This window comes from Staurois parvus, unplaced genomic scaffold (assembly GCF_062004578.1).
Source record: "Staurois parvus isolate SC_StPar_1 unplaced genomic scaffold, SC_StPar_1.0 ptg000089l, whole genome shotgun sequence".
Taxonomy (NCBI): domain Eukaryota; kingdom Metazoa; phylum Chordata; class Amphibia; order Anura; family Ranidae; genus Staurois; species Staurois parvus.
Window position 1 is genome coordinate 396175 of NW_028317885.1, and position 26542 is coordinate 422716.

Here is a 26542-nt window from a genome sequence, read left to right on the forward strand (position 1 = left end):
GTCATCCCCCCCCCCCTGCCATTTCAGCGTCATTTCCCCCCCCCCTGCCATTTCAGCGCCAGCACCCCCGCCATTTCGGTGTCATTCCGCCCCCCCCGCCCCTTCAGCGTCATTCCCGCCCCTTCGGCGTCATTCCCCCTTCCCCGCCCCTTCGGCGTCATGGAGGAGAAAATCCCCCACTTGCTGTCCCAACGGAGATCAGGGGGGTTGGGGGGGTCGGTCCATTCAATACATGCTACACCCTGATTATGGGTGTAACATGTTATGATAGGTGAACTTATCCTTTAACCCCTTCCCTACCGGGGACTTATACCCCTTCCTGCCCAGGACAGTTTTCAGCGCTGGCGCAGTTTGAATGACAATTGCGCGGTCGTGCAACACTGTACCCATATGACATTTTTATCATTTTTTTTCACACAGATTTTCTTTTGGTGGTATTTAATCCCCTCTGGGTGTTTTATTTTTTGCTCTATAAACAAAAAAATAGCAAAAAATCTAAATAAAAAAGTGTTTCTTTGTTTCTATTATAAAATTTTGCAAACAGGTAATTGTTCTCCTTCACTGATGTGCTTTGATGAGGCGTCACTGATGAGTCGGCACTGATGATGCTACACTAATGGGCAGCACTGCTGGGCACTGACTGGCGCCACTGCTGGGCAGCACAGATGGGAAGCACTGCTGGGCACGTGAGTGGCACTGCTGGGCACATGTGGGTGGCACTGATCATCAGTGCCGATCTGTTTTCAGACAATTGCCGGTTATAGGCAGGACTTTCCTCACACTGTGACAGCGTGAGGAGAGTGAAGCCGACGACCATCAACTGCATTTACCCAGTGATCTGTGTGATTGGACACAGCTGATCATGTGGTAAAAGGCTGCTATGATTGCCCTTTTACCACATCACGTGATCAGCTGTGTATATAGGACACAGCAATCACGGAGATCACCAGATGCGCGCCGCTGGGGGCACGCGGGAGGGCGCGTTCTAGGAGGATGTCGTATGACGCCCTCCCAGAACTGGACAACCGCGCTGTAGCCTTCATTCAGCTATAGGCTGGTTGTCAAGTGGTTAAGAAGCCAGTACCTGATGACGTCCTTAACAACCAGCTATTCACCAATATGCTTTGCAATGCAACACATTTAACACACACCACAAAACGCACAGCAACCGCGGTATAAATGTGTGAAATATGCATATGTGTTTTTGCCGCAGGTCAGCGTGAAAGTAGCCTAAGTGATGACACAGCCCCTGTGATGTTCCTTGTCACATGGTGTTTCAGGGAAGTAAACAGAGGAAGGCTTGTGAGAGTGAGAACCTATACTGGAGATCTGTGATCATGTCATTAGAGCAAAGGTGTCTTCACATCCCAGCATATCAGGATACTGAGAATATTCATTAGAATGCACACGTGCCAGAGGTGTCACCAGGAAGGTAAACATCAGTAATGTATTAACCGCTTCCCGTCCACCCTATATAGAAGTACTGCTACAAGGCGGCACGGGTGCACAAAATCACTTGTATATACCTGATTTTACATTGCCAGGTAGTGGGCGCATGTGTGCCCTACCCCCCGCGCCATCATTAGCGGCCGCGGCTATCAGTCACCACACCTGGTTATGGCCAAACATCTGCGATGGGGGGGGAGAATGGTTTGTAAACAAAACAGTTCTCTTCCCTGTCAGCTCCTGCACACTGCTTTGCATGGCTGTGCATAGCACTAACACACAGCCCCATAGTAACACAGCACACAGGTTAACCCTTTGATCGCCCCACATGTTAACCCCTTCCTCCCAGCTGCCATTAGTGCAGTGTCAGTGGTTTTTATTAGCACTGATCACTATATTGGTGTCCTTAGGGATGTCAGTGACAACAGGTCAGTTCCCCCCCAGTGTCAGAATGGCCACTACAGTCCTGCTATAAGTTGCCGATCGCCGTCATTACTAGTAAAAAAAAAAAACCCAGTATATATACCGCCATTTGTAAACACTATAAATTTCACGTCAGCCAATTATTTTACTTATATTGGGATTTTTTATAGCAAAGACATGGAGCAGAACACATTTTGGCTTAAATTTATGATGAAATGTGATTTTTAAAATTTTTTTACTGGACATGTCTAATAGCAAAAAGTCAAAAGATAATGTTTTTTTTCTCAAAATTGTCAGTCTTTTTTTTTTTTTTATTGTGCAATAAATAAAAAACGCATAGGCAATCAAATACCATCGTACCATTGACCAGCCGTAATGCAAAACAATGGCCTGCTCAGGAAGGGGGGTAAATTCTCTGGAGGGCAAGTGGTTAAAGGTTAATTCCCCTTTTGTAACATGTTACCCCCATATTCAGAGTGTAACATGTTATGAAAGCACTGGCCCCCGCTCCCTGCAGATCCCCAGCTTTGTCAGCTAGTGAGGGATCTTCTCCCCGATAGCTGTCAAATTTTTAAAAAATGTGGCCGTGCGGGGCTCCATTTGCCCGGCCGCGTCACTCCTCTGTGAATGAGAAACTACTAGTCCCGACAGACTTAGCGGCTGTCAGCTTGTAGTTCTCAATGAACTACCACGGCACTGTGGAGCACTGGGGTAGTTCATTCAGTCTTCCTTTCAGTATATCTGCTTGCTTGTATATTCTGTATGGGGTGAGCAGATGTACTGACAGATCTGCAGGAGACCTGCATGGTATCAGTGATCTGCCTATCGCTGGTGCAATGCTTTCCAGGCTTCTGCAGCAAAAAATAATGCACATTTTTTTACCTGCAAATAAAATGTGCATTTTTAAATTTTTTTTATCAAAAGGTGAACTTATCCGTGAACTAAAAGGCTTTGGAAGGTGAGAATACCGGCAGCGAGTATTATGGAGTATTTTCATTCTTGTGATTAGAAAGCCTTAATGTATAATGAAGGATAAACTTTTTTTTTTTGGGTAGAGTGGAGAGGGATTGGAACACCTGTCAGGTTCTTATTGCTGTCTGTGTCCCTGGGAGATTCCCCCTCTCTGTTTGTCCTGTTTGCCATTATCATCGAAGGTAAAAGTCAAAGAAAATCCCAAATTTTATGTTGTCCCAAGAAAAGTAATAGAGGGAAAATCTTCCAATGGGGGACCCCAAAGGATTCCCTTAATTTGCAGGGATCTTCTTCACTTCCTGTTTTGGCTATGGGACAGGAAGTGAAGGTAAATCTCCCCAATGGGACACAGATGGCAAAAAATAAAACTGACGGGGGTTATAACCCTCCCTTCCTCTATCCAAAATGAAAAAAAAATGTTGCCTATAGTTCTATTTATACCCCTTTTAAAATATTGAACTCTGCCTTAGCAGGATCAGTGATGTTCTCGCCCATGCCATCCCTTCTCCCGCTTGTCTCCCCCCCTGGCGTCAGCATCTCAACTGTGGGCACCCAGCTGTGACACCTTGTGGCTTCACAGCCTGGTGCCCACTGCGCATGCACGAGTTGTACTGCACCTCCCGAATGGTCCGGCAGTCTTCTGGGACCTGTAAAGTGTCCTAGAAGACTGTGAGAGGGGAAGGAGGAGGGCTTGCCAGAACCAGGGATCCGCTCCCCCCTCCCCCCAAAAAAGTGCGAAATGTGTTAGTGGAGGGGGTAGGAGGCAGACAAGCAGAGCTGCCCCTTTTGGGTGGAGCTCCCTTTAATATATCTCTAAATTATGTTTTTTTAAATGCAAGCAGTAGCTGAAATGTGATTTATTATCAATAACAGTCATAGGCTGGGGGAACGGCAAGACCTGTAAGTGTTAACTGCAGCAGAGAAAAATGGGGTTCCTGCCCTGCCAAACAGGACTGTGCTCTGTGGCAGAGCTGTGTAGATCTCAGGACTGGAGGGATAGAAATACAAATCCTCTGTCATATAAGACCTGTATAAATATTTCAGCCATATGTTTGAGGTTAATATTATATAAAGGCTGGTATGTGTGAAATGTATTTATAGATTTTGTTGTTTCTTTTTGTGTATTTTTCTCTCGGTTTAAAGTTCCTGCTGGTTTCTCCTTGATCAGTGATGGTCCAGTGAGCTGAGCAGTGTGTGAGATGATTCAGTAGGAAGTTGGGACCATGGGGCAGAAGAAAAAGCCATTTCTCAGGTTACTGGAATACCTGGTGATCATAGGAGCAAGGTAAGCCATGGTTCCTTTTCATGTTTTATCACTGGAGTACTACAGCAGGCATCACTCGGGCAGTTTAGTTCTATAACCAAAACACAGCATACATTGTCAGCAGCAATCCACTGCCTATCCAGAGCACCTTTTTATTCTTAGTAATTTCAGATCATACACTAGAAGGATAGATGACATTTTGGCAAAAATCAATATTCCATCTCTCTGTTCTCTCCCTCCTCTTTGGCTCAGAGACAGCAGCGGGAGCCATTGGCTTCTGCCAATCGCAGCCAGTGAGGAGGAAGCTGGGCCAGGCTGTGCTTTGTGAGTCAATGGACACTCAGAGCTGGCTCGGCAGTGACCCTGCACGTGTGCTCCCATAGCCAGTGGCTTGCTATGAGGACACTTGGCAAAGGGGGAGGAGCCAGGACCACCAGCGGGGGACCTGAGGGGAGCGCAGAGCAGGTATGTATGACATGTTTATTATTTTAAAGAAAATGAAATGGGTTTAGAATCACTTTAAGTTGCTGTTCTGATACAATTACAGGGGATTGCAATATCTGTTCTGCTTTTGAAAATGTAAAAGTCAACACATTTTTCAGTTTAAATCCGCTAAATACATTTAAGATGCATCAAAACAAAAGTATTGCAACAAAAACAAAACAAAGAACATTTTGTCCACTATCTGCAATGCTGCTGAGAAGGACCCTTTCTCGCTGTGTGGAGGCAACGGTTGCCTTTCAGAGACCTGATACACCCACTGCTGAGTCAGAGACAGAACTCTCCAATCTGCAAGGTGCATGAGTGTCGCTGATCCCAAAGCTATAGGTCTGTCCTGTGCAGAACAACCGCTGCTTCCACAGAAAGAGCAAGGGTCCTTCTCTGCAAGATGCTGTCAGGGGACAGGCTTTTCTTCTCAGACTGTGACTGCTTACTATAGTAAACACACAGACGATGTATACTTTTTTGCTTTGAAGCCAGCAACTGAAAGTTCTGCCTGATACACACTACAAGTTTATTTGTTTTTTCCGTTCAGCCCAGCGGTGATCCTGCCAGTAGGGTTGAATTCAGGATTCTGTGGTGGCCACGTGAGTTATTTCAAACCAAACTCCATAAACGGTGTCATCATGGACCTGCCTTTGTGCACCTGGACTCAATCATTTGGCAGAGTTTAGCCATAAGGTGTATGTACTGTATGATACAGCCAGCTAATTTCAGAAACCAGTTCACTGTGGTCTCTGGAAGGCTAAAGTCTGCCCATTTCATGCCACTTGTAGACATACATTATGCCATCCAGCACACTGATACAAAAATGTTCACTTTTTGGTTGTCAGTGGTTTTTTATAAATGTAACATTTTGATGGGTGTGCATAGACAGACTTGGGTCACTCTCTCCTAGTAGAAGAGAATTGGGAAGTTGGTTCAGCACATTGTATAGGTACAGCTAAACCTGCATGGTCTCCATTTGCTGATATGCTTGCATTAGGTCTTAGGACCATAGAAATTCCAATCTGTTGGCCAGTCTCTGCGTCTTGTCTGGTTTTTAAAGTGGTAATAAAGTCTCCATTTTTTTTTCCTTTTTAATATATCAAAATCCACAAATAAAACACTCCTCGGTAAATCATTTAATTTACAAATATGAGGAAACACTTATTGCACTGAGGTTATCACTGTTACTGGCTGCAGATGTTTAGCAGTGCTTCCCCAACTCTCTGACCAGGAAGTGCAAACTGAGCACATCACAAGATCACCCTCTTTGGGACTACATGTCCCAGCATCCAGTTGCCAGTTCTTTATGGTGAATGTAGTTATCATTTTTGCAATGACAGGTCCCTCCAGTCATTAAGTGGAGGAGGGAATCTTGTTTAGTGTTTTGCAATTTACAGCTTCTGATCACGATGCAATTAGTAAGCTAGTAAGGTGAAGAATATAAATATTGCAGTGAATCGTTCCACATCTAGAGATGGGAAGGCCTGGCAAAAAGTTTTTTTTTTTCCTGGAAAAATTGGAAAAAAATGAGAGCGTGGAATATGCTCTTTTACAAAGATAATATATCTATGGCATGGCATTCAAACTATAGAACATGAAGAAGTTAACCCTACACTCTCCCAATGACACCAACGATGGGGCACAATTCCTTCCAAGGACTCGAAGAACAGGAAAGTAGGTTGGGCGCACGTCAGTGATGTTGCAGATAAAACTTTTATTGGAATCTTCAAGAAAAATGCAATACAAACATGACGGCTCCCACAATACACAGAGAGCAGTAAACGCGTTTCACACAGGCATGTGCTTAGTCATCACTTAGTCAGTAATGTCTGTATCAAAACACATTTACTGTTCTCTGTCCATTCAGGGCGCTGTCATGTTTGTATTGCATACCAATAAATGCTTTATCTGCAAAATCATTGAAGTGCTGCCAACTTACTTTCATGTTCCTCCAGTGCTACAATCACGGATTGGGTCGGCACCAATTGATGTGTGGAGGGGCTGTGCGTTCATGCACTCGTCTAGATTGGTCCTCCACATTTTCTACAATTTTGGTTTCCTCCTTCCCAGTGACAGGAACGATGGGGCGCCGTTGCTCCCAGTGACAGGAACGATGGGGCGCCGTTGCTCCCAGTGACAGGAACGATGGGGAGGATTTTTTTTTTTTGCTATAAAAATGAAAGATGAAAAATTTTGAAAAAATAATCCAAATTATTTTATAACCAAGAATTATAATTTTTCAAAATGTTTTACATTTTTTGTTTATTTTTTTATATTATTATTATCATATGGTTTTTTTTTTTTTTTTTTAACATGCCGTCACCCTAGCAGTACAGTGTCACCATGTCACTGTCACTACTTGTGGGGGGTGATGAAGATTTTTTTTTTTACACTGATTGCTTTTACACCCATAAAGGCTGTAAAAGCAATCATTTTTCAATGACACTTTGAATGACAATTGCGCGGTCATGCAACACTGTACCACTGGGATTTTTATTTTTTTTGCTATATAAATGAAAGTCCCAACATTTTTTAAAAATGTGCTTTTCTTATAACCGTTTGCAAATAAATAATCTTGGCCACAATTTATTCAGTTATCTTTTTAGTAAATTATATTATCATTTATGTTTTGGTTTTTTTTTAAACATACCGTCACCATAGTGATACTGTACTTCTTGTGGGGGGTGATGAAGATTTTTTTTTTTTACACTGATTGCTTTTACACCCATAAAGGCTGTAAAAGCAATCATTTCTCCTTCTCTCTGGCTGCATTCTTGCTGCCATTGAGAAATACTGTGTGAGCTGTGATTGGTCACAGCTTGTCACATGATATAAGGCTTTTGTGCTCTCTGTGATCATTCACAGATTTCACACGTAGTATGCAATGATGTTAGAAGTAACATCTTGCCTACTACTATTCATTTGATCACTGATTGGCCAATCAGTGATCACATGATCAGAACCTCACACAGAGGTCCCGTACAGCAATCGGTGTTTCACTGTGTCCCAGGGAGCGCACCCAGGCTGAAAGTGGCCGGCTCCGTTTATGAACGGTAACCCGCCCCTGCACTGCTTCTGTCTGGCCATTTATATACATGAGCCGGATGCGAAGTGGTTAAACCATACAAGAGGTGTAGAGCTAGTTGCATTGAAACGGCAGCTGCCGCATAAAACGTGCCCTCAGGCTCTCACCACTCTAAACGATATGGGCATCTAGTGACAATGTAACGATCTTCACATGGTTGGCAGATAAAATGATGGTTTTAATGTCATCCAAGTGAGCAGACCGTGACAGCCTCCGAAAACCCCGCCGGGTTACAATAGATGACCCTCTGGTTGTAAAGGCTCAAAGTGGTAGTCTTAGGTAGTGTAGCATCCCGTTCAGCCACTTAAAATGGCCAGGGGTGGTCCCAGTTTAAAGGACAGCACCTCTATGTCTCAGACAAACCATTACTTTTAAAAGTAATAGGTGGAAATCAATATAAAGCAATTTTAAACATCCACGGTGGTACTATAATTGCATGTTAATTCAATATTTAAACGGGGTCCACTTTTTCTATAGTTATTCATAGAACAGATCCCAATTATCAATGGCACAGACAGTGGTAATTCAAAGAACATTAAAATGGGGGAAAAATTTCAATTAAAGGGAATAGTGACCATCATGGCTCTAGAAAGACCTTTAAATTCATTTCATTATTTAACCCGAGGGGTGCCAAAGTTTTTATTTTAATAATCCAAGTCTTTTCTTTCTTCAATATCTCCATATTAAAGTCACCTCTCTAAAGAAGCATGGTGGTTTGGGACTTCCTAATCTTTTTGCCTATTTTCAGGCGGCTCAGATAGCACAATTATCGTGTACTACGGCCAGGAGTTATGTCCCCCAGTGGGTTGGCATTGAGGCCTTATCTTGCTATCCTTAAGCTGTTGGGGCTCTTATGTGGCTTCCCAGTCGCTTGCGTCCTCCTGTTCTGTATCCTACGTTGTCCTATTCATTAACGGTGTGGGATAGATGGTGAGCTCGCAAACATTTATTCTCCCCACATACTCCACTAGCTCCATTTTTTTTCAATCCCGAGTTTATACCTGGCTTATCACCGTCGGTGTTTCAATGGTGGATAAATAAGGGGTTGCTGCGTACCTGGATGGGCTTCGCCCCCGTTCTCTCCACTGTTTCTTGACAAAATATCAATTGCCTCCTGGGGAATTATTTCATTATTATCAACTTATCTCATTTATCGGTATTAAACTCAAATTAATCACAGAACCTTGCACACTCAGTCCGTTGGAGGTCTCCTGTGGAGCAACTGGGATGATGAGGGGTCGTTTATCCATTGTCTATGCTTCCCTTGTTGACTAAATTATCTTATATGACTCAATGGGAACGGGATTTGAATAGCTCATTAGACTTGGATACTTGGCGAGATGTAGCCCATTCTTTATCAAAGATCTCGATTAAACGCTACTTCGTTGGTCTCTGGTTCCCAAGCGCCTTTTTCTGACTTTTCTAGTCTTAATCCTTATTTCTTTTCTTTCTCTGAATTGGTCTTTGATACTTTTGGTAAATCTCTATGGCACTTTGGTGCCTATGTTCAATGATAGATGTAAAATTTCCCATCTGGTGGTGATGGTGTCCTTTGTATACAATGTGGTTGACTAGGGATATCTTTTCTATATTTCTCATGTGCTGTTATGTTCTAAGTATATGTTTATATACTCCATCTCACCGTGTTGGTGCATATTGTCTCTATTTCTATGTATACTGTTGTATACCAATCTTTCAGTAAAAATATTGAAGTATAAAATCACCTCTCTAACTTGAGGGCAAAGAAGCCTTTCACTTTCAGACTTTTTTGTTTGGTGATTCCATTTTCCAGAGCTCAGTTCCCTGCCTATGTGGCTGAATACGTGTGTTCCCGATATATGAGACTCTGGATAGAATTGACTCCTTTAAGACGGAGGGTAGTTGTTTAGCGATTAATTTGTTACTGTGTGTGGCCCGGGTCATTTTAAGGTGATAACGTTATCATACCTCATTTTAATGTGAATGGAGGATCTGTTGGCCTAATAGGTCTATTATATTTTTGTGAATTTAATAAAGCTGTTGGTTCTCTTTCAAAACCTCTTTCTTTAGGGGGTCTTCTGGATCCCCCAATATCTTTTTCTCTCTGTTGTATAATCAAAAAAGTGTGCTGTCCCTTTAAAGTTGTGTGAAACGTATGCAAATCACCAAATAATAGTATAAATTGACAAACTGAAAAAATATAAAATGTAACATTTGTAGCATTTAAAAGCAACTCAAAAGGTTCATGTGATCTATATGGAATCCACGTAGTGAAGAAAGTGCTCAGTGTTGATAAACCTCCACTTCAAAAAAGTGCTCCAGTGCTGGAAAAGTGCTCCTCAAAGGGAAAGAGAATGGCCTCTTACCAGATAAAGTGGATCTCAAATGATAGAGATGGAATAAGCTGATCGCTCATTAACCTCCCTGGCGGTCAAACTAATCAATATTTTTGAATGTCAAAACGGTACATTGTTTTGCATGGAAATATTTTGGTTTTTTATTGTAGGCCTGTAATTCTTAGGAACAACTCACTTAAATCTGTCCAAACAAAAGTCTAGTAAACATCCCGGGTATGATAAAGTTTGAAACCCGAAATCATAAATTATAATATAAATAATTATAAAAAATAATAAAATAATAATAATACATTTAATTCAATAATGTAGTCAAACTAAAAACACTGAAATTTGAAATAGAACACCAAGTTCGCACATCACTGAGCTCAGTCGCAGAATTGTTTTCAGTGTCTGATGATGAATCTCCCAACGAATCATTATTGCTCAATTCTGCAAGTGGTTCTAATTCACTATAACTGTTCTCTAGCTGGTCTAAAACCGCTAAAAATGCCAGTGCACGATGACGTCTCACCAAGACTCCGCCTGATGCGTTTCTGCAAAACCGGCGTGCTCTGTTGCTTGGTTTCAAGTGATCAGAGCTCCTTAGGAATCCATTACAGGTCAACATACACATCCAGGGGGGTTGGCAGATCAACTCCATTTCAATCTTATCATACGTAGTAAAATGTAATTCAGACATTTTCACTTTAAGAATGTTTGTTCAATTTTCCAGTCATTAGTGGATCAAACTAATGTTCATTTTTGACCACAGTGGCAAGAAAATTCGAAGGAGCTGGATGGAAAGTTTTTCCCAAATGAACAAATTTGCAACAGTGTATGTGGTTTTCATTTGGGAAATAACATTTGTTTCAAAATCAAATGTTAAAATCAAATTCAATTTTCGAACGACAATCATCAAACCATCAAATGTACTGAAAAATTTGGAATGACTGTTCATATGAACATTTGTTCAAAAATCTAATAGTGACATTGGCTGGCCCCCTCCTCAATTGATATTGGACCGACTTCTGCAGGTGTGACATTTTATACCAGGTGTGTGGCTCCACTCCTCCCCCTGGGGGAGTTCATGTGCATCTCCCATTCTTTTTGATGAGACGTCTCGTGTGAACCAGAGGTTGTTGATGTCGGGTTTTTTTTAATTGTTTGAAGACACGTTTTGGGCTTTGTTCCTTTCCCCCATTTCTGTTTACATCTGGTCAGGAAGGAATAAGACGTAAAAAGGAAAAAGCAAGATATTGTCAAGACAGTTTTGGATCATTGTGGTCTCTGTTTTGTTTGACTACCATTTCTGTTATTCTGTTTATTACGGGATCTGCATATCCACATTGTTCTTTTTGTGTGTAATCCTACTGTTGCAGTAATGTCATTCTGGATTCTGTAAGTACTGTTCCATTTTCTCTATTATATTGACAGTAAACGTTGTTTGGATTAAAAAAAAAAAAAGGAAAAAAACAAATCAAATAGTGTATGGCCAGCTTCTGACAGCAGTCACAGTCTGTTTGCTTAGGCTTGGTTCACATATATATTGGCATTTGATGCTTTCTCCAGAGCTTTTTGCAGCTTGCTTTGCGTTTTTCTCAGCGCGTGTTTGACGCATTTTGCATTTTGTTCAGCTTTTTGTTAAAGTAAATTTTTGTTGTTGCTGGGCAGAATAAACATGCAAAATGTGACAAAAATGCACTACTGTGCACTTCAGCAGCTTCTCCATTGAAGTCTATTGTAGCAAAAATGCTGCTTTTTGCTTTGAAAAAGTCCGTGACACTTTCCGAAATGCAGCAGCAAAAAAGCATAAATGTGAACATGTTCCATAGGAAACCATGTTAAATGGATTATAATGCGTTTCTGCAAAAAGCGCTAAAGAAAACATTAGAGTGAACGGAGCCTTAATCTGCAGTTGGTAAATGGACTACATTTTCCCAGACAGATGTTTTCCTTTGCACATGACAATTTTTATTGTTTGCACACCACACCCTAAAGTTGGCCATACACTAAACAATCTAATTGTACAATCTCCTGAGTGACCAAAACTATGTAAGTCTAAGTTCACACCTATGCGTTTTCTACTGCATTTTGCAGAAATACACAGCCATGTATTTAAAGCGGAGTTTCACCCAAAAGGGGAAGTTACGCTTTTATGCTTTGTCGTTCCACCCCCTACCCCCCCCCCCCCCCCCCCCCGCTCCTCCGCATTAAGGATTGGCACCATGGGGGAGAGGGTACCCAAATTTGTCAGGTACCCGCTCCCACTACCGCCGTGATCGCCTAGGCAATCGGAAGTGGGAAGTGGAAGTTGTCCTCCCTCCCCATATTCTTCTGGGACACTGAAGATGCGCCAGGGAGAGAAGGCGGCCGGTGAGACCAGCAGTGGTGAGGACACCGCTGGACCGAGGGACAGGTAAGTTACTGTATTTTAAAAGTCAGCATCTACAGTTTTTGTAGCTGCTGACTTTTCTTTTTCTTTTTTTGTCAGCTGGACCTCCACTTTAACATGATTTCCTAGGAGACAGGTTCACATCTCACGTTTTCACCCGGTGTAATTTTTGGAGAGGGTCAGGAACTTTTTTAAATGCAAAATGCATTTTTGGTTTTATAGAATTCAATGGAGACACTGCAGAAAAGCATGTAGTGTGTTTTTGTTGCGTTTTTGATGCATTTTAATCTGCCCAGCAAAAAGTTAGAAAGAAAAATAAAAAACGTAAAGCGTATCAAAAACGCACGTGCGACTGCAGACACTCTTTCTGAGACCGGAGCATAATAAATTGGTCTCTAGCTATTACTCCGCACTGATTCTGATAGATCGTAGACAATGCCATAGAACTAGGGAAAGATGGTATGCTCTTGTCCCAGATCTGACAGCTCAAAGATGGTCAGAAGTGCTTCAGTCATATGTGACTGCACCGTCAGGAGCTTCCATCTGCCCCTCTACAGCATGAAGATCTGGAGATGCTGACTATTACCCACGACCAACCCTGAGAGCCCCATAACAGAGCACTTTGATTGGCTATGCCGCTAAGATTATTTAAGATGGGTAGGAGGGACTCTGCAACATGTTATAAATGTTCAGTGACTTAGCCTGGGTTCACATATATGTGGTGTATATCGCATGTGATTCGTACAGGTACCGCACCGCATTCCTGTGCAAATCACATGCGATTTGTGTGTGATGCGATTGGAGCCATACATTATGCATGGCTCCAATCGCACCACACCCGCACCAAAAAGGTACAGGACCATTTTTTGGGTCCTCACTAGAATCGGATGGGTATTCACACCTATGTGATCCAATTCTGCACATTGCACCGTGTTTTTTGGACCGCTTTTGGGGTGTTGTTAACGTAACCTACACACCAGCAGCAGTTCGCATGAACGGGGTGCGATTCTGATGCGGTGCGGAATTCTCACAGAAAATGCTGCGAATTCCGCACTGCATCAGTGTGAACCAGGGCTGAGGGAACATTCCTGCATATGGTCTGGGAGTGTGCTATGGTCTGACCAATGTGCTCACGTCACCCAATTTATAGCAGATGTGTTTGATTTACCAAATATTTGTAACCCACTTATTTTCCTCCTGGGGGTAATTGAGGACGATATTATAAATAATGCCACGCAAACCTTCTTGAGATGATTATTTTTTTATGTGTGTAAATTGATCGTGTTACATTGGACACAAACGGATGTCCTCGGTTTGGCAGCCTGGAAAAAAAGAGTGAATTATAATGTCCCACTATATGAAATGACATATGAAGCAAGAGGATGGCCTAAAAAATGTCTTTGAATTTAGTGTAGATGGATAGAATCATCGGATACAGTAGACAACAGTCCTGGAGGGGTATAATTACTGTATAGAGTATGATCCATTGTTGTCTTTGATTATTGGATGCACTGGTACATGACACTGTGGTGTTCCCAGTATGTTGAAAGGTTGAGGAAGTGTGGGAGTTCACACCACAAAGTTTGGTTTCAAATTTGATTCCAATCTTTCTGTGTTCCTTTTCTTTTCCTGACGATTTGTCTTTTTCTTAACTATCTCTATTACTAAGAAGCAACATCTTACTGCTGCACACAGAATAATACATGTGAAACTGCTCTATGTACTTGTGGTAGCCGTCTTATTATATTTACTGTATGGCTTTGCAGACAACATTTGATTAGCCATTTGGTTGTGTTACATTGTGCAATGTCTTGGAAGAGCTGGATAATATTTACGGACTCACTTTTGTTCTTTTCTGTATATTTCTTCAAAGGTTTTGTACCAGAAATTGTTTTTATACAGACCTGTTATGCTCTATATATATTTGTGCAGATGGCAATAAAACAATCGAAAAAAACCAAAAAAAAACAAACACATGTACAAAAATGCAAAACGCATCGCAAAAAGCACTGCAGAAACAGATCAAAGGGAAACTGCATAGGTGTGAACCAGGCCTGATAGGAGGACAAAGCTAAACAATCCATTTAATTAGTATCAATTAATCAGGTCCTTCCTCTAGAATTGATGGTAGATCTAAAGGAAAGCCTACAATCAGATTGTATGGTGGATGGTTAGTTTAGGACTCTGTTTCACTGTTTTATGTGTTTTTTGTATTAAACATTTGATACAAAAGATTCTTAAAATGGCAACCAGCAGGTTTAGGTGATCGTATCAGTACTTTGGACTGGATCCTGAGGAGTACAGGCAGCCAAGGCAGACCTAGGACAATGAATGTGACCCAGTGCAGGCCTATAACTCGTATTTCGAGTGTAACACTGAACTTTAATAGGGATTAACTTCCTTTATTGCACAATGTGTATTGCATCAATTATAAAACCTTTATCCTGTGTCCTCATTTCCTGACGATCATATTGAGTGGCAAAGCACAGATGGCCACACATCAATGCCTGGAATCCAGCCTTGTGTCATCTTATCACTGGCCTGTAGTTCCTATATCATACAGTAGGGGGCGCAGCTGGTGGAAAAGGAAGCTCCTAAAACAGTGGTACAAATTATTATTATTTTATTATTATTATACAGTATTTATAAAGCGCCAATAGTTCACTCAGCGCTGTACATTACAAAGGGGGACAGAACATGTGACAGAACAATACCAATACAATGCAAAACATGAGGGGATCGAGGGCCCTGCTCTTTCGAGCTTACAATCTAGAAGGGATGGGATAGTGGTACAGGCGGAGATAGCTGTGGGGGATGGAGTGGTAGGAAGAGTGGAGGAGGTCAGCAAGTTAGCAGGGGGTGAGGTAGGCTTCCCTGAAGAGATGGGTTTTCAGGGTGCGCCTAAAGGAGAGGAGAGTAGGTGATAATCTGATGGGTTGGGGCAGGGAGTTCCAGAGGATGGGTGACACCCTGGAGAAGTCCTGGAGGCGGGCATGGGAGGAGGAGACCAGGGAGCTAGAGAGAAGGAGGTCTTGTGAGGAGCGGAGTGTGCGTGCTGGGTGGTACTTGGATATTAGGTCAGTGATGTAGTTCGGGGCAGTATGGTGGACAGCTTTGTACGTCAGTGTTAGGATTTTAAATTTGATCCGTTGCGCAATCGGAAGCCAGTGGAGGGATTGGCAGAGGGGGGTGGCGGAAACTGAGCGTTTGGAAAGGTGAATGAGTCTGGCAGCCGTATTCAGGATCGACTGAAGCGGGGATAGCCAGCGGCGAGGCAGGCCAGTGAGGAGGGAGTTGCAGTAGTCGAGTCGTGATATGATGAGGGAGTGGATGAGCTGTTTAGTGGTTTCTGGGGTTAGGAACGTGCGGATTTTAGCGATGTTGCGGAGGTGGAGTCTGCACGAGTTTGTTAAAGATTGGACTTGGGGCTGGAAGGATAGGTTGGAGTCCAGAATGACACCAAGTACTCTGGCCTGCAGAGCGGGTTTGATATTGGCGTTGTTGGATGTGATGTAGAAGTCAATGGGGGGTGGGGTTCGGGCTGGGGGGAAGACAAGGAGCTCGGTTTTGGAGAGATTCAGTTTAAGGAAGTGGAGCGACATCCATTCTGATATGTCGCTCAGTAGGTGTGTGATTTGGGCAGAGACCAAGGGGGTGAGGTGGGGGGTTGAGAGATAGATTTGTGTGTCGTCGGCATAGAGGTGGTAGTTGAAGCCGTGAGAGTGTATGAGTTGGCCAAGGGAGGAGGTGTAGATGGAGAAGAGAAGGGGCCCAAGGACAGAGCCTTGAGGGACCCCAGCAGAGAGGGGGAGTGAGGGGGAGGTGGTAGCATTATAGGTAACGCTGAAAGAGCGGTCAACTGTGTCGAAGGCCGCAGAGAGGTCAAGGAGTAGGAGCACTGAATAGTGGCCATTAGCTTTGGCGGTTAGAAGGTCGTTGGAGAGTTTGAGTAAGGCGGTTTCGGTGGAGTGTAGGGGGCGGAAGCCAGACTGTAGGGGATCGAGGAGGTTGTTGTCGTTGAGGTGAGAGCATAGGCGGGTGTAGACGAGGCGCTCGAGGAGTTTAGATGTAAGTGGGAGCAGGGAGATGGGTCTGAGGTTGTTCGGGACATTGGGGTCCAGGGAGGGCTTTTTAAGTATGGGGGTGATGTGTGCATGCTTCAGTGGGGAGGGGAAAGTGCCGGAGGAGAGGGAGAGATTAAAGATGTGGGTGATGGAGCGTAGGATGGAGGGGGAGGGAGGTCGTAGGAATTGTGAGGGGATAGGGTCGAGGGTGCAGGTGGTGAGGCGGGCATCAGAGAGGATCTTGGAGACTTCCTCGATGGTAGTAAGGTCAAAGGTGCGGAGTGTTGGGGGAGCTTCAGTATGAGGAATGTAGGGTGGGGTGGGAGAGGAGGTCAGAGCAGTGGTGAGGCCGTGGGAGAGGGGTGAAGAGGGGGTAGCTAAGTGAGGGGGAAGGGGGTTGGAGGGAGTTTGAGCAGCGACGAAGTCCCTGCGGGTAATGTCGAGGGGGAGGGGGGATGATGGGGTAGCTGTGTGAGAGGGGACGGGTTGAGAGGGCGTGTGAGTTGCGGCAATGTCCTTGCGAATTGTGTCAATCTTGTTTTTGAAGTGATTGGCAATATCAAGGGCGGTGAGTGAGGTGCTGGGTGGAGGTGGGGGTGGAGAGAGTAGAGAGTTGAAGGTGGAGAAGAGTCGGCGAGGATTGGAGGAGAGGGCCTTGATGAGGGTCAGGAAGTAGGCTTGTTTGGCTGCGTGGAGGGAGGAGGTGTAGGTGCGGAAGGCAGATTTGTAGCAGGTGAAAGCTTGTTGGGATTTTGTTTTGCGCCATAGTCGCTCCAGGGCACGACTGCGTCGTTTGAGGGTTTTGGTGTGATCAGTCTGCCAGGGCTGGAGCGGTCGGAGTCTGATGTTGCGTGTGGTTAAAGGCGCTAGTGAGTCAAGGGCTGCTGACAGCGCGTTGTTGTAGGCAATCATAGCCAAGTTCGGGCAGGACAGGGGGAGAATGCGGTCGTGGAGTTGATCAGCTGCAGAGTGGAGGGGGGCAGGGTTAAGGTTGCGGAGGAATACGGCTGGTAGTAGTGTGACATTTGGAGGGGTAGGTGTTGGAGGACGAGGAGATGGAGAAGGTGATCAGGTTGTGGTCAGAGAGAGGGAAGGGGGTGTTAGTGAGGTTGTGGGGAGCGCAGCGGTTGGAGAAGACAAGATCAAGGATATTACCGTCGGAGTGGGTGGTGGATTGTATGCACTGTGCAAGTGCAAAGGAGGAGGTTAAGTGGAGGAGACGGGCTGTGTCTGGGTTGTCAAGGTTGACAGGGATGTTGAAATCCCCAAGAATGATGGTGGGTAGCTCAGAGGAGAGGAAGAAGGGTAGCCAGGAGGAGAAGTCTTCCAGGAAGCGGGGTATGGATCCAGGAGGCCGGTATATCACAGCAATCTTCAGGGGGGTTGGGGAGAATAGTCGGACGCAGTGGGCCTCGAAGGAGGAGAAGGATAGGGAGGGGGGGTTTGGGAGGATTCGGAAGGTGCTCTGCGGTGACAGGAGCAGACCAACCCCACCACCTTTACGACCGTTAGGTCTGGGTGAGTGGGTCCAGGTGAGACCTCCATAGGAGAGTGCAGCAGGGGAGGTAGAGTCAGTGGGCTGGATCCAGGTTTCCGTGATCGCCAGGAGGTTGAGGGAGCGGGAAACAAAGAGGTCGTGGATGGCGGTAAGCTTGTTGCACACCGATCGGGCGTTCAGGAGTGCACATGAAAACGGGGGGGAGATTTTAGGGAGCAGGGGGACAGATACTAGGTTGCGGTAGGACATGGAGGCGGGAGGGTGTTGTGCGGGTGAGGGAGGTGGTGGAGGGCCAGGATTTGGGGAGATGTCTCCCGCGGCTAGGAGGAGGAGAAGGGTGAGAAAGGTGGCATGGGAGCGGGATGTGCAGGAGCGTGAGAAACTCCTAGTGGAGGTGTTCGGGTCAGTGGGAGAGTGGAATAATAGGAGGAGGTGGTGGGTGCCATAGAGGGGCGAAGGAAGCAGTGAGGACACAATATATTTTGGGGGTGATGAGGGCAGTAGTAGGGAGATGAAAGCAATGAGGGGGAGATGTGCAAGTTTTGGGGTGGAGCAGAGGGGTAAAGAAGTGAGATCTTGGGAACAGAGGATAGTCGTATGAAGAGGAGTGTATTATATAAAGGTACACAGAGTGGGACTCAGGCATGTAAGAGATGTTTCCCAGGGTGTTTGCTTGCAGTCTGTCCAGCATGCAGTAGAGTTTCTTGCTGTTGTTGTGTCTTTCTCCTGCTTTAGTTCAACTGCTGTGTTTAACTGATGATAGAGGCCAACATCCACCGATTTCTGCAGCGGTTTCTGCCACCTGTGAGCAGCTGGCTGCAGCCACAAAGCCCTGTACACTTAGGCTAGCTTCACACCTATGCAGGTTGTGTTTGAGCCATTTTTGCATTGTCTTTTGCGTTGCGTTTTTGCCACGTTTTTGATGCGTTTTGCTTGTTTTTAAAAAAATAAAAAATTATTGTTGCTAGGCAGATTTAAAATGCAAAATGTATCAAAAACGCATCAAAAACGCAGCGCATGCTTTTCTGCAGCGTTTCCATTGAAGCCTATAAAACTAAAAGCACAACTTTTTGCGTTAAAAAAAAGTCCCTGAAAACGCACAGATGTGAACATGTCCAATAGGAAATCATGTTAAATGGACTGTACTGCATTTCTGCAAAATGCAAAACGCTGCAGAAAATGCTTAGGTGTGAATCTGGGGTAAAGGCTTCTTTCACACTGATCCGTTTTTCTTCCACTTTTGCCTTAAAAAAGTGGAAGAAATACGTGTAAACTTAATCCTATGGAAGTCTTCACACTGATCTGTTGCAGGTCTGCTGCATTTGTGGTGTAGGTTTGGTGCAGGAAAAAATTCACCAATAATGCACCTCTCCATTGAAATAAATGGCAAACGTGGCAAAAATGCATCAAAAATGTACCCTCGTTGCATTTTTGTTGCTGTTTTTGAGTCATACAGTTGTGACCAAAATTATTCAACCCCCACTGAAATTGAGTGTTTTGGCCAGTTTGACATTGCTTTTGATCATTCAGTCATCTTGCTTACATTTACATTAAAGAGGCACTTGTAGGTCAGACAAATATAACATAACAGTTATAATGAAATAACCACAAATGTCTTTTCTGTGCTCACAGCATTATCAGTTTTATTCAACCCCCAAGTGACATTCAATCTTAGTACTTAGTACAGCATCCTTTTACAGTTATAACAGCTTTTAAACGTGAAGCATAGCTTGACACAAGTGTCTTGCAGCGATCTACGGGTATCTTCGCCCATTCTTCATGGGCAAAGGCCTCCAGTTCAGTCACATTCTTAGGCTTGCGCACTGCAACTGCTTTCTTTAAGTCCCACCAGAGGTTCTCAATCGGATTTAAGTCTGGTGACTGCGATGGCCACTCCAAAATGTTCCAGCCTTTCCTCTGCAACCATGCTCTAGTGGACTTGGAGGTATGCTTGGGATCATTGTCCTGTTGAAAGGTCCAACGTCTCCCAAGCCTCAGGTGTGTGACGGACTGCATCACGTTTCCATCCAATATCTCCTGGTACTGAAGAGAATTCATGGTACCTTGCACACGCTGAAGCTTCCCTGTACCTGCAGAAGCAAAACAGCCCCAAAGCATGATTGACCCTCCACCATGCTTCACAGTAGGCAAGGTGTTCTTTTCATCATAGGCCTTGTTCTTCCTCCTCCAAACATAGCGTTGATCCATGGGCCCAAACAGTTCTAATTTTGTTTCATCAGTCCACAGAACACTATCCCACAACTTTTGTGGTTTGTCCACATGGCTTTTGGCATACTGCAGTCGACTCTTCTTATTCTTTGGAGACAGCAAGGGGGTACGCCTGGGAGTTCTGGCACGGAGGCCTTCATTACGCAGTGTGCGTCTTATTGTCTGGGCTGAAACTTCTGTACCCACATCTGACAAATCTTTTCTCAGTTCCTCAGCAGTCACACGGGGACTTCTCTCCACTCTACGCTTCAGGTAGCGCACAGCAGTCGAAGTCAGCATCTTCTTTCTGCCACGACCAGGTAGCGTTTCAACAGTGCCCTTTGCCTTGAATTTGCGAATGATGCTTCCTAAGGTGTCTCTTGGTATGTTTAACATCTTTGCAATCTTCTTATAGCCATTGCCCTTCCTGTGAAGAGAAATCACCTCTTCTCTTGTCTTCCTGGACCATTCTCTTGCCTTCACCATGTTTGTAACCACACCAGTAAATGTCTAGAAGGAGCTGAGTATCACAGTCATTTTAAAGCTGCCTAATTGGTGCTTATTATGCTTGATTGCTGCTCGGTGACATCCACAGGTGTTTTCAATACCTGATGGAAAGCACCTGTATGAACCTCTGTTCTTCAGAGTGGTAGTCTTTAAGGGGTTGAATAATTGTGGCAATGAAGAAACCACATAAGAACCATTTACTACTGTATTACATAAACAATTGATGTCATTTTAGTTGCATTTGGGTAGTTACAACGTCCTTGTAGGATTTGATTCTGAATACAATTCCAAATGTACACTATAGTCCCTAAACCCCTTTACAGCATTGGGGGTTGAATAATTTTGGTCACAACTGTATGTTCTGTAAAAAATGCACTGCAAACGCAGTAAAAACCCACCAAAAAATGCATTAATGCATATGCATTTTAATATGCACATTAATGCATATGCATTTTTGCTATGCATTAATGTGAAAGTAGCCTTACACTCCGATCACATTGGGTGCGATTTGGCTGCGATTTGGGTGCCAGGCGACTTGCAAATCGTATGCCAAGTTGCACCCTATTGTCTGCTATTAGAGCGGATATATGTGTGCAGTTCCGAATTGGTCGGAGCCGCACTGATTTCTAAAGTGATGCCCATCACCAGCAAGGTTCCCATCATCCATACACATCTGCACCAGAGGCTGCTCAGTAGCTCTGAGGAAAGGGTCTCGTCCCCGAAACGCGTCAACCATTTGACCGCACTGACAGTTGGATCACCTTGCTTGCCGTTGTGGCCATCGTCATTATGCAAATGCTCTTTAGATACATGCTTGGTCTGTGGGTATGTTTTTACCTTTCATACCTTTCAATAAACCTTGGATAATGCACTAGGTGTGTGCGCCACCTCTTTATTCTTTATCTAGTCCATGCACTACTTTTGTTGCGATTTGCATAGATATCTGCGCCAGATGTCTTGCAAATCGCTGCTGAAATCAGCTTCACTGTAAGTTGCATAATTTCAAAATCTGCTTTGATGTGACCGGGGGGGTAAATGACAGGTCACCAGCAGCTGCAATTAGCAATGGCTGTCCACACAGCCAGTAATTACCTGCAATGATTGCTGCTGGACACAGCCACATCCTGCCTCTGTATATTGCACCAGGGCTAGTCGCTCGTGTGAATGTAGCCTTATGCCTTGGCTTTCATGGGCCAATTCAGTTTTACTGTCCCCAGACCGGGCAGGTGCAAGTTACCACGGCCACAGGTTGTGTTCAGCAGGTAGTACCATGGTAAACAGGACCCAATAAATTGAAGGGGGCGCTCCTCAGCTGCCTATCTTTTACTACCCCCCCCAACTGCTTGTGTAAACAAAGCCTTAGGGCTCTTGCACACAGTTAGCAAAAACTGTCACTTATTTTTACTGATCTAAATGCAGCCCATAGTTTTTGACCACTTGAGCGCCAGAAGATTTTACCCCCTTCATGACCAGACCATTTTTTTTTTGCAGGTCGGCACTGCGTTAATTGGCGATTGCGCTGTCATGCAATATATTTTTTTCACACAAATAGAGCTTTCTTTTGGTGGTATTTGATAACCACTGGGTTTTTTTTATTTTTTGCAATATAAATTAAAAAAGACTGAAAATTAAAAAAAAAAAAGCAAAACTTTTTTTTACTTTCTGCTATAAAAAAAAATGCCACTTTTAGATGCATTTTTCTTTTTTTTTTTTTATGCCTCTAAACACAGGTCAGTATTTTCCAATGTGTTCACACACATTGTGGCATTTAGAATATTTTAGAACAGGGTTTAGGGGCATAAAAAATGTCCAAAACCTGCCTTCCGAGAGAGACGCGTACTGGCGTAATTTATTTAATATTTATTACAGGTACTTGTATTGCGCCGTCAATTTACGCAGCTATATACACTGCTCAAAAAAAATAAAGGAATGCTTTTTAATGAGAGTATAGCATCACGTCAATGAAACTCCTGGGATATTGATCTGGTCAGTTAAGTAGCAGAGGGGGTTGTTAATCAGTTTCAGCTGTTTTGGGGTTAATGAGATTAACAACAGGTGCACTAGATGGGCAACAATGAAGCGACCCCCAAAACAGGAATGGTTTTACAGGTGGAGGCCACTGACATTTTTTTCCCTACTCCTTTTTTCTGACTGTTTGTCACTAGTATTGCTTTTAGAAAGGGTCAATGTCACTACTGGTAGCATGAGGCGATACCTGGACCCTACAGAGTTTGCACAGGCAGTCCAACTCCTCCAGGATGGCACAGCAATACGTGCCATTGTCAGAAGGTTTGCTGTGTCTCCCAGCACAGTCTCAAGAACATGGAGGAGATTCCAGGAGACAGGCAGTTACTCTAGGAGAGCTGGACAGGGCCGTAGAAGGTCCTTAACCCATCAGCAGGACCAGTATCTGCTCCTTTGTGCAAGGATGAACAGGATGAACACTGCCAGAGCCCTACAAAATGACCTCCAGCAGGCCACTGGTGTGAATGTCTCTAACTAAACAATCAGAAATAGACTTCATGAGGGTGGCCTGAGGGCCCAACGTCCTCTAGTGGGCCCTGTGCTCACTGCCCGGCACCATAGAGCTCGATTGGCATTTGCCATTGAACACCAGAATTGGCAGGTCCACCACTGACACCCTGTGCTTTTCACAGATGAGAGCAGGTTCACCCTGGGCACATGTTATAGATGTGAAAGGGTCTGGAGAAGCCGTGGAGAACGTTATGCTGCCTGTAACATCATTCAGCATGACCGTTTTGTTGGTGGGTCAATGATGGTCTGCGGAGGCATATCCATGGAGGGATGCACAGACCTCTACAGGCTACACAATGGCACTCTGACTGCCAATAGGTATTGGGATGAAATCCTTGGACCCATTATCAGACCCTATGCTGGTACAGTGGGTCCTGGGTTCATCCTGGTGCATGACAATGCCCGGTTTCATCTAGCGAGCGTTTGCAGGCAGTTCCTGGAGGATGAAGTAATTGATGCCATTGAATGACCCCCACGCTCGCCTGACCTAAATCCAATAGAACACCTCTGGGATATCATGTTTTGGTCCATCTGACGAAAAAAAAAAGACAGGACTGTGTGGTATGGAAGAGCTGTGTAAATGTAAGGACTGCAGGGACAGTAATAAAATCATTTGGCAGGTAAAACAGCTGAGGTCTATGTCATTTATCTGTGCATTTAGCGGTTTTTCAGTTCAGAATTCACAAGGAGGCCACAATAATCTAAGATTGGTGTCACCCAGGCTAAAAAAGAAAGAATGCATCCAGCAGATATGTACAGGTACAAATCTGTCACAGAGATATACACCTTAATTATTTCAAAAAAACAAATATAAAACCTTTTATGTTTACTGATAGCAACTATTTAATTGCTTGTGAATAGTTAGAAGATGAATAAAACCTAAGACCCAAGTCAAGCAACATCTAATGTGAAGCTGTACCATTTTCTAAACATATATTCATATCAGAGCCTCTGTCTGATCTATTGATCTGCATTGCCACCTGTGTCCCTATTGGGGAGAGTACCCCTCATTTCCCATCAGGACAGGAAGTTATGGGAAATCCATTCTATATATTAGAAGGATTCAAAAGCTCAACGTTTTGCATTAAAGTAAACAAAGAAGCTGGCCACACTACAATGACATGGGATTTAAACAGACTGTATTGTTCTGGACAAGATCACCAAACGTTCAACCAGACCAAGCCTCAGTTTGATGCATTTCACCCAGAAGAGCTTACCATATATAGGGAGCACTGATGAGCTCTATTATGCTGCCAACTGGCTGCCCCAGAGATGGGTGGATTGTGGACTAATGAACAGCAGCTCTCCCTTGTACAGTCATAAAGGAAAGCGACAACTAGAGGGGCACTACATATCTTAGAGTAGGACATTGGTGACCAGTTGGTGGCCCTTTAGGTGGTTTTTAGAACTGACAGCTGCTTATTGGAAATCTTTGAGAGTAGTATGGTGTGTATTCCCACTCCCAAAATTTACAGTTATGACATGCTGAGGAAGAGCAGACACACACACATACTATTTTTTTTTTTAAATTCTTTCACATGTGCATGACTGTTGACCACAAAAACGGGCATTACTTTTATTTTTACAGCCTGCAAACATTGATCTCAGGGTAAAACTAAGGGTTGTTCTGATGTATAATTGATCTCAATTTTCTCCTTTGTTTCTGCAACTCTAAAATGTTTCATAAGTCTACAATCATGTAACAGGCAAAAATAGTGCAATGGGTCTCACACTGACCAATACGGATTATCATACAGCATAAGTTCAGCAGCAAGCAATATGCAGACAACTCCAGTCCTGGAGTTTTATAAGGTATGTAAAAAATGTCTAATACTGTGCAAGCAGATCTTTGCCTCATTTAAATGACAGCGGGACTAGCGCCTATCTTGAATACCATGGACATATGATTACAAATACTGTAAGCTGCCTTCCTGATGTCAGCCAGTAGATGGCAGCAGAATTCCAGGGTTCTATGGATTGGGCCCTATACAGTATATACCAGATTTATGATCTCAGATTTCATACTAAGCTCACTAAGTAATGACAAAAAGTAGTCTGTGCTTTCATACACAAAGAAAAGAATTCATGCTCCAGCTACTACATTCTCTTCACGGTGTGCTTAGACTTTCTTCATGTGCTTTATCATACACAACGATTGCACCCACACTTATCTTGAAAGGCTTTTGAAATTTGTGCTCAGTCAGTGCAAGCAGAAAACTGGACTGGATGTTTAAAAGCATAAAAACACAGACTAGAATTTTTGATAACCGCTTTCAGCTTGAACAGTATCAGCACCGATTTTCCTTAATTAAATGGACGCGGAGTTTATGATCGGGCCAGACATGCCCTTCATATCATGTTCTTTTAGCCGGCTTGGCTGTCAATTGTTTTTCTCTCCCCAGCGCACGCTCACGTTGCTGTTCTTGCTTAAGATTTTCCTCCTGTTTTTTCTGCTGCAATTTAAGTGCTCGCTTCTGAAAACAAGACAAGAAATCCATCAGTAACTGTTCCATCAATGAAAAGGCTAGCACAAAGTTATGCTTGTAATTTTTACAACAGCTGGAGGGCCACAAGTTGAGGGCCCATGGTCTAACCCTAGGTTCACATCTGTGCGGGTGGTGCCACTGCGAACCCACACAGAGAAATGCGGACCTGCAGGCGGGTGCCATTAGTTCTAATGGCACGCCACCTGTACTGGAAAATGCAACCGTACTGGGAACCGAGGTTCCTGTGCGGGCTGTGTTTTCCAAAGAAGTGTAGGGACTTCTTCCCGGCTTGGCACGGGAGTCCATTCAAATGAATGGGCTATCGTGCCTGTACAAAACGCGGCCTGCGCAGCCACATATATGTGAACCAGGGGTAAAGGGATGCTGCAATTATATGTGACCACTGGTGTACGGAATCACGGCTGCCCAAAGCAATACAACAAACCTTTTTTGGGAAGTGCACTCTCAGGCAAAAGTACCTCTTTCTTGCTATAAATTAAAAACAGTTCTAGAATCCAAAAGAAGATCAGGACGGCTTTATTCCGGTAAAAACACGGCCTTTATTGCAGTACATCTTTGTAACACAGAACTCAAAAGCATAGAGATCACAGTGGGGGACTCCAGGTTGACGAGTTTCATGCCTCTCTCAGCTCTTATACATAACCTGCTGGACTGATCCTGCAGTCACCTAGTATAGGAAGACAAGACTCCATTCAGCTGTACACAATTAGCTGCTGAAAAATCAATCCCAGATGAGGTCAGCTACATACATTACTTACACACACACAAAAAAAATTTTAAGAAACACATTTTAATCATAGAATAGCACAGCAAGTTAATTAATCTGGTCAGTTAAGT

The 26542-nt window shown here is 43.9% G+C and overlaps 1 protein-coding gene across 5 annotated transcripts in view; it reads left to right on the forward strand.

Moving 5' to 3' along the window:
* The window catches only part of LOC149468331 (uncharacterized), a 654932-nt gene that overhangs the window by 42635 nt on the left and 585755 nt on the right, over positions 1 to 26542 (forward strand). For all 5 annotated transcript variants that reach the window (XR_016311739.1, XR_016311740.1, XM_089670290.1 and 2 more), the window contains one exon: positions 3985 to 4126. The gene's annotated coding sequence lies outside the window, so the exon portion shown is untranslated. The remainder of the gene's footprint in view (positions 1 to 3984; positions 4127 to 26542) is intronic.